This window comes from Neoarius graeffei, chromosome 13, assembly GCF_027579695.1.
Source record: "Neoarius graeffei isolate fNeoGra1 chromosome 13, fNeoGra1.pri, whole genome shotgun sequence".
In the NCBI taxonomy this organism is placed as follows: domain Eukaryota; kingdom Metazoa; phylum Chordata; class Actinopteri; order Siluriformes; family Ariidae; genus Neoarius; species Neoarius graeffei.
The window spans coordinates 53,265,012-53,275,209 of NC_083581.1; the positions used below are offsets into that span (position 1 = coordinate 53,265,012).

Here is a 10,198-nt window from a genome sequence, read left to right on the forward strand (position 1 = left end):
CGAGCTGCAAGGTCGGACTCGGTCCGGACCAAAGGAACCCTGGTGCGGATCTTTTGGAGGTGTGAAAGCAGACCGGACCTAATCTGACAGTTTTGCTTTTTTGTACCTCGGGAGCTTCCGTCGTTTGTCGAGCATTATAGGAAACAGTCTTGACACTCCACCGCAAAGTGCAAACACTGTTTCGGTTATCAAGGGTCGTTCAGTCACCAGTGGTAGGCGAGTACAAAAAATGAGTAGGGGGCAAACGTGGGCCAAGGAAGAAATGCGTACCCTTGTGGATATATGGGCAGATGTCCACATATCTCAGCTTTTGGAGAGAACACACAAAAATGCCGACATGTTTGCTGTATCCAGTGAGAAAATGAAGGAGAAGGGGTTCACGCGCTCCCCAGAACAATGTCGGCTAAAAGTGAAGAAACTCCGTCAGACCTACATTAAAATCAGGGACATTCTTTCAAAAAGTGGCGGTACTAGCGACGCAAAAAAGAAATTCACCTATTGCGTGAAGAGCCAGAACTGTCACAACATGATGTGCGCTCATCAGCGCTATCCTCCGTAGCCGCCTTGCCCTTTGTCATCGTCGTTGATAAATTACTTGGACAACAGCATAGTAATCGCACAATTGTGAAAACAGTAAAAACTGGAAAAAAACATATAGCTTTGATGACATTAAAAAGAATAACAGCACAGAAAGCCTCCATGACTACTTTTGAACTTAACGCTTTGTACGCGTGTCATCTCTGACCAATAGCTGAACGACCTCAGGGCTTTGTTGACAGATTTTGGCCCGCTTACTAAAATGTAGAGTGTGAAAGCGAACCGCACCAAAATGAAAAAATAACATTTGGTTCGGACCAAAGCAAGTGAACTATCCTGGTCTGAATACACCCTAAAAAACCTTGTTCACTGGAAGAGAAAAGCAGGGAGGATTGAGAATTGAGCGGCTGTGGTTTGTTTACACCAGATACTAAAACTTGTAACGTCCTAGCAACCATTGCAAAGGCACGTACAAAAAGCCCAAAAATGCCTACTTACCCAGGCAAAACCAATACAGGATTTATCTTGTGTCTTGAATCCCAGATCTTTAACCCAGCCACATATAAAACAGTTGTACGCCTCCATGCTCTTCCAGGTTTTCATCTGGTTGTCCATGTAGAACGATGTCTGCACCACCAGGTAGTTTGAGATATCAGAGAACTCAACGGATGGATAACTTTTCAAATCATCGGAAAAATCCTGTTTTACTAGCGTGTAAGGATCTGTCCCATCACAAAGAGCAAGTTTCTGAAGGTATTTTGACCGCGTGTTGGCCTCTAATGCCGCTTTTCCACTACAAACGCGGCTGAGTCGGGCTGAGCCGTGCCGTGCTGAGTCGAGCTGAGCGGGGCTGTTGGAGTTGCATTTCGACTACAACCGCGCTGAACCGTGCTGGCTGGAAGTGGGTGGACACATTGGGTGGAGTTAGCGAAAGTGGGTGGACATCACGTGATGTCGTTAAGCAGCGCAAAAGGTGACATCAGTGAGCTTTTAAGCGGTAGTCTCACGACCCGGATAGTAAACAATAAACATGGACATGGAGTCGTTAGTGTTGCTGGTCTTGGTTCTGTGGCTTGTTGTCACCGACAACGCGGACAGATACTGGCAAGAGCGTATAGATGAGGCGAGGCGCATAAGGCTTCAGAAATTCTCGTAATTCGTAATTCTTCTTCCGGGTTTGCGGTGTTTACAGATCCCAGCGTGCTCGCGGGGCGTGTGTGGGAGTGTGAGGACACTCCTCCTCACCAATCAGTACACAGGGGAGTGTCTGCTCACGCCCCCAGCCTCACTCGGCTCGCTTCAGCCCTACTCCAAAACCGTGCGAGTTTTAGGGGCTAAGCAGGGCTGAAGCGAGCTGAGTCGTGCTGTTTTTTGGTAGTCGAAACGCGAGCCGTGTCGGGCTGAAGTGAGCTGAAGCGAGCTGAAAAAGGGTAGTGGAAAAGGGCCATAACCTGCGAAAACAGTCAGAGACGGTTCCACTAGCTCTTTGCATAGCAGCAGCCAAATCGGTTTGTCTGACCACCACTTCATTCACTGGTAATAAACTCGCAAGCAAAAGTCAATTTTTAAAATAAATATATGATAGCCCAATTATGTGCACAGTTCACAATCTCATAAATTGCCACCAAGAACATCTTTTCAATGGGGCCCTCAAACAGTCATACACACACTAACCCAACTACATGTCCGTTGAATACTGCATGACCAAATACAACCTACATTCTATTCCAGCTGAACCACTCACAAAGAATGACCGAAAAACCTTTAACTCCGTGGACTGTCAGTGAAAAAAAATGGCAAGATGGTGGCCGCACACTGCAACTGTACGGCAGGCCTTGGAGAGAGCTGTTCTGCACTCGAAGCAGGAATGAAACAAAGGGATTCGCTGACAGTTAAAGATAAAAAGGCGTACTGGGTTCTTCCTACTGCTATGGAAAAAAAATCTTCTCCTGGATCAGAGAGATTTCCTTTCTAAAGAAATGCCCAAGTCAAGCTCCTAAGTCTCAATCAGAAGTTCAAGACAAAGTTCCAGGGAGACGGTAATACCCTTGATCTTTTTCTCTATTTGAACAACCAAACACAGCACACAAACGAGCCATGTTTAAGACAGATTAAACCTTGCTTACAGGAAAGACAGTGTCTGGTTGTCCCCCAGGAGAAATTATCACGTGATGCGTGACATCACGTGCAAGGGGTCTATAGTCCGGATAAGTACACAGAGGCTGCGACGTCCTACATCAGCTTCTGTGAGGACTGCTGCGTTCCATCACGCACCAGGGTGAGGTACAATAATGACAAACCCTGGTTCACCTGGAACACGTGCGCGCGTGAGAGAAGGAGAACATTGGCAACTTGGTATTGTGGATAACAGTTGAAAAAAATTATGACTGCACGATTGGGTAACAATGAAATGAGCAGGCGCAGGGAAAACATTTAATTATTTAACTTATTATTTGCTCATTCTTTCATGTGAATGCTTGTTCATTTAATGAAAAAAAGTAAATTAGTTACATTTATTAATTACCACATTATATATGCAATGCCAAACAACTATATAATATATTAACATATTTTAACACTTTATATTTCATTGGGGGCGGCACGGTGGTATAGTGGTTAGCACTGTCACTTCACAGCAAGAAGGCCCGGATTCAAGCCCAGCGGCCGACAGGGGCCTTTCTGTGCGGAGTTTGCATGTTCTCCATGTGTCCGCGTGGGTTTCCTCCGGGTGCTCCGGTTTCCCCCACAGTCCAAAGACATGCAGGTTAGGTTAACTGGTGACTCTAAATTGACCGTAGGTGTGAATATGAGTGTGAATGGTTGTCTGTGTCTATGTGTCAGCCCTGTGATGACCTGGCGACTTGTCCAGGGTGTACCCCGCCTTCGCCCGTAGTCAGCTGGGATAGGCTCCAGCTTGCCCGTGACCCTGCACAGGATAAGCGGTTATGGATAATGGATGGATATTTCATTGGTTTTTAGTTAAAAACGAACGCTGTGTGACTTCCTCGACTGGATTAAGCAACTACTAATGCCTATATCGAGGACACACATTCAAAGAAGCTCTTAGCAAAGTTGCTCTTAAGAGACCCTCTTACGAGTGAGTTGCGGAAAACCATGTACAAAGACAACATTCATTGATGAAAGCTAGACGGCCTTTCGATTTCATAAAATCGGTGAAATTTAGTTCCCTCTGAAATTTGGTCATTGTGATATATATGTTTATTTCTGTAATCTCTCACAAAAATATCAGGCCATTCTGTGGCTGAGAAGTTATTTAATTTGAGGGGATTCCTGAGCAAATAATGTGCATGAACTCACTCCCTTTGCGCAGTCAAGCAGACTGAGGAAGTCCGTGTGCACATGCGCAGGTTCACCCTTGACCGTGCACTGACACAGTTACATCACATCATTCTGTCACTAAACAAACAGCTGATCACACCGAGGTGCTCGCTGACCGCCGATATTTATTAGTTTGGTCCTGCGTTTCCTTTCCTTCCCAACATAAGGTCTTTTCTTCTCGCTTTCCGTTACTGTAATCAGTCTTTCACGTTTCAATCGCACACTCGAGTCCTCCATTTTCCTCTCCCGTTTCAAATTTGTATCCCACAATGCCTTGCGCGAATGGGGAAAGCCCACCACGTGATGCATGACGCAGCATCTTGAATTGGGTCATGGTGAAGCAGGAAAAAATAACGGAGAATTTAGGGCCATGTGGCCGTAATTCATTAACTGATCCATTAGGAAAAAACCTAATAAAATTGGAAGTCTGTGATTCGAATTCAGTAGCTTTCGCTCCACTAAACAAAAATAGGTACTCTATGGGTACATGTGGCTACTGCTTATAAATAAAACTGTTTCCTGATACCATGTCCATACACTAAATACAGCATATATATTTACTCTATGAGGCAGTAGCCACAAAAATAAAGCGTAATCCAAAAATGACCAAATCACAGAAGTGAAATATACCAAGTGTCTGTACTTTATATTATTCGACTCTTACCTCTTACAGTTTTCGAAACTGAAACCACCGAACCGAGGCTGACATACACACGCTGTCGCCATGACCCAAACGCTTATTTCCCAGAAAAGGCCCGGCGCTAGAGCTCAGTGGTCTCAATACTTTTTTCAACAACCTCCCGTAACAACTCAGAAGTGCATCATGTCTAGGACCACTGGCTGAAGAAGGCAAGGAAAAGGGGACAACCTGGAGCATATTTTAAAATAGGAACGAGCTTTCCCTCAGTAATAAGCACAACCATGTCTGAAAGCGATTTCTTTAGTCTAGTCCATTTATTCTGAACGGTGAACTGAGTTGTATACACTCACCGGCCATTTTAACAGGAACACCTGTATGTGCATGCACAGTGCGCTAGTGTTACACTCATTCTTACAACACGACGACATCATGGCTAGCGCCTCTATATGAAGCAGTAGCCACAAAAACAACTGGGGGTCAGGGAAAATCTTTTCCTAACCTCATCTCATCTCTAGCCGCTTTATCCTGTTCTCCAGGGTCGCAGGCAAGCTGGAGCCTACCCCAGCTGACTACAGGCAAAAGGCGGGGTACACCTTGGACAAGTCGCCAGGTCATCACAGGGCTGACACATAGACACAGACAACCATTCACACCTACGGTCAATTCAGAGTCACCAGTTAACCTAACCTGCATGTGTTTGGACTGTGGGGGAAACCGGAGCACCCGGAGGAAACCCACATGGACACAGGGAGAACATGCAAACTCCGCACAGAAAGGCCCTCGCCGGCCACGGGGCTCGAACCCGGACCTTCTTGCTGTGAGGCGACAGCGTTAACCACTACACCACCGTGCCGCCCTTTTTCCTAACCTACACTTGAAAAATCTGAAAGGCAGTCTACCTCTATTGCCGCTTTTCCACTACAAACGCGGCTGAGCCGAGCCGTGCCGTGCCGAGTCGAGCTGAGTCGAGCTGAGCGGGGCTGTTGGAGTTGCATTTCGACTACAACCGCGCTGAACCGTGCTGGCTGGAAGTGGGTGGACACATTGGGTGGAGTTAGCGAAAGTGGGTGGACGTCATGTGATGTCGTTAAGCAGCGCAAACAGTGACATCAGTGACAGTGGCGGAACAAGTCAGAGCCGGGCCGGGGGCGGGGCAAATGACCGGACCCTTTATTAAAGCTTATCATAACATCATTTTAGGCTACAAAATGTCCGCAACTGCGGTGTTTACCAATTTCAACACTACCGGGTGCAACTATGTTATTTAGTACATCAAGTCCTTCAAACAAACATGTAACTCAGAAACAAAAAACATTAGGATACTGTACATGGCTCATAATAAAACATCAATAGCCTATACTGCGCACATTATTTGAAGGGCATACGAATGAGCGCTCAGAGGTTGCAGCGGTGACAGGAAGAGTCAGAAATAAAAGGAGGGTGGTGCAAACCTCACTGAATGCACTGTGTTTACCAATTTCAACACTCCGGGGTGCAACTATGTTATTTTGTACATTAAGTCCTTCAAACGAACATGTAACTCAGAAACAAAAAAACATTAGGCGACATACTGTACATGGCTCATAATAAAACATCAATAGCCTACTGCGCGCATTATTTGAAGGGCATACGACGAGCCTTGCGCTCCGCGAACTCGTCCACGATGCTCTGTATGTCACTGATTCAGTGAGCTTTTAAGCGGTAGTCTCACGACCCGAATAGTAAACAATAAACATGGAGGACATGGAGTCGTTAGTGTTGCTGGTCTTGGTGCTGTGGCTTGACAACGCCAACAGATACTGGCAAGAGCGTATAGATGAGGCGAGGCGCATAAGGCTTCAGAAATTCTCGTAATTCATAATTCTTCTTCTTCCGGGTTTGCGGTGTTTACAGATCCCAGCGCGCTCGCGGGGCGTGTGTGGGCATGTGAGGACACTCCTCCTCACCAATCAGTGCACAGGGGAGTGTCTGCTCACGCCCCCAACCTCAGTCAGCACGGTTTGGCTCGCTTCAGCCCTACCCCAAAACGGTGCGAGTTTTAGGGGCTAAGCAGGGCTGAAACGAGCTGAGTCGTGCTGGTTTTTGGTAGTCGAAACGCGAGCCGTGTCAGGCTGAAGTGAGCTGAAGCGAGCTGAAAAAGGGTAGTGGAAAAGGGCCATAAGAGAGTCTTTAAACTTGTTTAGCGCTAAAGTGTAACCTGAATGCGTTCTCCTGTCGCTTTGAAAGATAACGGGACTGTCCTGACTTGTCCAGGGTGTCGCCCATAGTCAGCCGGGATGGGCTCCAGCTTTCCTGCGACCCTGTAGAACAGGATAAGCGTCTACAGATAATTAATGGATGGATGGGTCCTGATTACCATCCACTGTGACTCCACCATCCCCCCCAGCTCTCTCCATTCTGGAGAGTGACGTCAAGAGTCACAGCACAGCTTGGACTTCAAAACAACCCATGCACATACTCTTTAAATCTGCCCGCTTGAGATTATTCTTAATTTTTGTTCTGTTTACTTTTTTTCTTACCTGTTCAAACTCCAACCACCAAAACACCTGCTTGGCAAATCAACCCGTTTCTGATTCTGGTTCTGATTCTGACTACTCCTTTCTCTTTAAGGTGCTTGATGACAGTACTGTAGTGTAGTGTAGAGAATCAGCTCTTTCAAACTGAACAAGACATGACAGATGGCCACTTCATCTAGAACTGGTCATAACTGATGACCAAACATCCTGGCTATGCTAACGAATAGGCTTATTTCGGAACCCTGAAAGCTGACCTGAGCCTGGTGATGTAGCCAGAGCAGCCTTTTGCTCGTGTTGAACGTTTTATGAGCCGTATTCCTGGACTCATTTACGGCTGTTATCAATGAAACGCTGATAAATCTCCGACAATAAACTATGCACTGCTTGAACTAAGCTAGCAAAAGTGCATAACGGTTTTGCAAATACAGGTAACTGAGAAGCTAATTAGCTAGGTAGCTAATGCTAGCTAACGCTAGCTGAATCAGGACACAGTTCCCGGCGACCTCCCTCTGGAGCGGCCTAGCAACAGCAAACATTCACTGGTTTCCGACTGCAGCAGTTAGCCTAGCCAGCTACCTCCAACAGCGGCTTGTCATGTTATTGTCTCACACTGTTTTGAATAAAATAACATGTTAAAACGCAGATAAAGAACATCACCTGCACGTCCAGGCACCTTCCCTGCCAGCCATTTCTCCATGATCCTGCACAACCGCTATTCCCTCCGCGCGCGCGTGTTGCTGTTTGGATCAGTTATGTATCGTTCATTAGCGAGTCGACTCTTTGAATCGGCTCTATGTTGAACTCTAGTTGATTACAACCCCGATTCCAAAAAAGTTGGGACAAAGTACAAATTGTAAATAAAAACTGAATGCAGTAATTTACAAATCTCAAAAACTGATATTGTATTCACAATAGAACATAGACAACATATCGAATGTCGAAAGTGAGACATTTCGAAATTTCATGCCAAATATTGGCTCATTTGAAATTTCATGACAGCAACACATATCTCAAAAAAATTGGGACAGGGGCAATAAGAGGCTGGAAAAGTTAAAGGTACAAAAAAGGAACAGCTGGAGGACCAAATTGCAACTCATTAGGTCAATTGGCAATAGGTCATTAACATGACTGGGTATAAAAAGAGCATCTTGGAGTGGCAGCGGCTCTCAGAAGTAAAGATGGGAAGAGGATCAGCAATCCCCCTAATTCTGCGCCGACAAATAGTGGAGCAATATCAGAAAGGAGTTCGACAGTGTAAAATTGCAAAGAGTTTGAACATATCATCATCTACAGTGCATAATATCATCAAAAGATTCAGAGAATCTGAAAGAATCTCTGCGTAAGGGTCAAGGCTGGAAAACCATACTGGGTGCCCGTGATCTTCGGGCCCTTAGACGGCACTGCATCACATACAGGCATGCTTCTGTATTGGAAATCACAAAATGGGCTCAGGAATATTTCCAGAGAACATTATCTGTGAACACAATTCACCGTGCCATCCGCCGTTGCCAGCTAAAACTCTATAGTTCAAAGAAGAAGCCGTATCTAAACATGATCCAGAAGCGCAGACGTCTTCTCTGGGCCAAGGTTCATTTAAAATGGACTGTGGCAAAGTGGAAAACTGTTCTGTGGTCAGACGAATCAAAATTTGAATTTCTTTATGGAAATCAGGGACGCAGTGTCATTCGGACTAAAGAGGAGGACGACGACCCAAGTTGTTATCAGCGCTCAGTTCAGAAGCCTGCATCTCTGATGGTATGGGGTTGCATTAGTGCGTGTGGCATGGGCAGCTTACACATCTGGAAAGACACCATCAATGCTGAAAGGTATATCCAGGTTCTAGAGCAACATATGCTCCCATCCAGACGACGTCTCTTTCAGGGAAGACCTTGCATTTTCCAACATGACAATGCCAAACCACATACTGCATCAATTACAGCATCATGGCTGCGTAGAAGAAGGGTCCGGGTACTGAACTGGCCAGCCTGCAATCCAGATCTTTCACCCATAGAAAACATTTGGCACATCATAAAACGGAAGATACGACAAAAAAGACCTAAGACAGTTGAGCAACTAGAAACCTACATTAAAGAATGGGTTAACATTCCTGTCCCTAAACTTAAGCAACTTGTCTCCTCAGTCCCCAGACGTTTACAGCCTGTTGTAAAGAGAAAAGGGGATGTCTCACAGTGGTAAACATGGCCTTGTCCCAACTTTTTTGAGATGCGTTGCTGTCATGAAATTTAAAGTCACCTAATTTTTCTCTTTAAATGATACATTTTCTCAGTTTAAACATTTGTCATCTATGTTCTATTCTGAATAGAATATGGAATTTTGAAACTTCCACATCATTGCATTCCGTTTTTATTTACAATTTGTACTTTGTCCCAACTTTTTTGGAATCGGGGTTGTAGATTAAACTTTATTGATCCCTTTGGGAGGGTTCCCTCAGGGAAATTAAGATTCCAGCAGCATCATTACAGATAAACAGAGAAAAGAAATAGAGAAAAACTTCTTGATAAAAGAAATTAAGTATTTACATATACAAATATAAAAAGAATAAGATATGGGGAAGAGAGGAAGAGGGAGAGAGACAGAAGGGGAGGGGAAAAAAAGGAAAAAGTGGGGTGGGGGCAGCAGGAGAGATATTGCACATTGTCCAGTATTGCTTATTGTTAGGCTAGGCTACTGCTCCTTCCTGTCCTCTGTCCTCTTGTTACCCCTCCCCCCCCCCAGAGAGGAGTTGTACAGTCTGATGGCGTGAGGGACAAAGGAGTTTTTGAGTCTGTTCGTCCTGCATTTGGGAAGGAGCATTAGGTCACTGAACAGGCTGAATATTGATATTGTTCTATCAGTTACTATAGGTTATGGGAATCATGTATCAGGCAGGGGCGGCACGGTGGTGTAGTGGTTAGCGCTGTCGCCTCACAGCAAGAAGGTCCTGGGTTCGAGCCCCGGGGGTGGCGAGGGCCTTTCTGTGTGGAGTTTGCATGTTCTCCCCGTGTCCGCGTGGGTTTCCTCCGGGTCCTCCGGTTTCCCCCACAGTCCAAAGACATGCAGGTTAGGTTAACTGGTGACTCTAAATTGACAGTAGGTGTGAGTGTGAATGGTTGTCTATGTGTCAGCCCTGTGATGACCTGGTGACTTGTCCAGGGTGTACCCCGCC

General features: G+C 45.7%; 1 protein-coding gene across 3 annotated transcripts in view; it reads right to left on the reverse strand.

Annotated features, from left to right (window-relative positions):
- Nucleotides 1-7,772, reverse strand: part of kif3b (kinesin family member 3B) — a 39,302-nt gene extending 31,530 nt beyond the window's left edge. Inside the window, exon 1 of one of the 3 annotated variants that reach the window (XM_060938029.1) lies at nucleotides 7,690-7,772. The gene's annotated coding sequence lies outside the window, so the exon portion shown is untranslated. Of the gene's footprint in view, nucleotides 1-1,035; nucleotides 1,091-7,035; nucleotides 7,124-7,689 lie in introns of those variants that run through there. The other 2 variants (XM_060938030.1, XM_060938031.1) reach the window with 2 other exon arrangements.
- Between the last annotated feature and the right edge of the window lie 2,426 nt (nucleotides 7,773-10,198).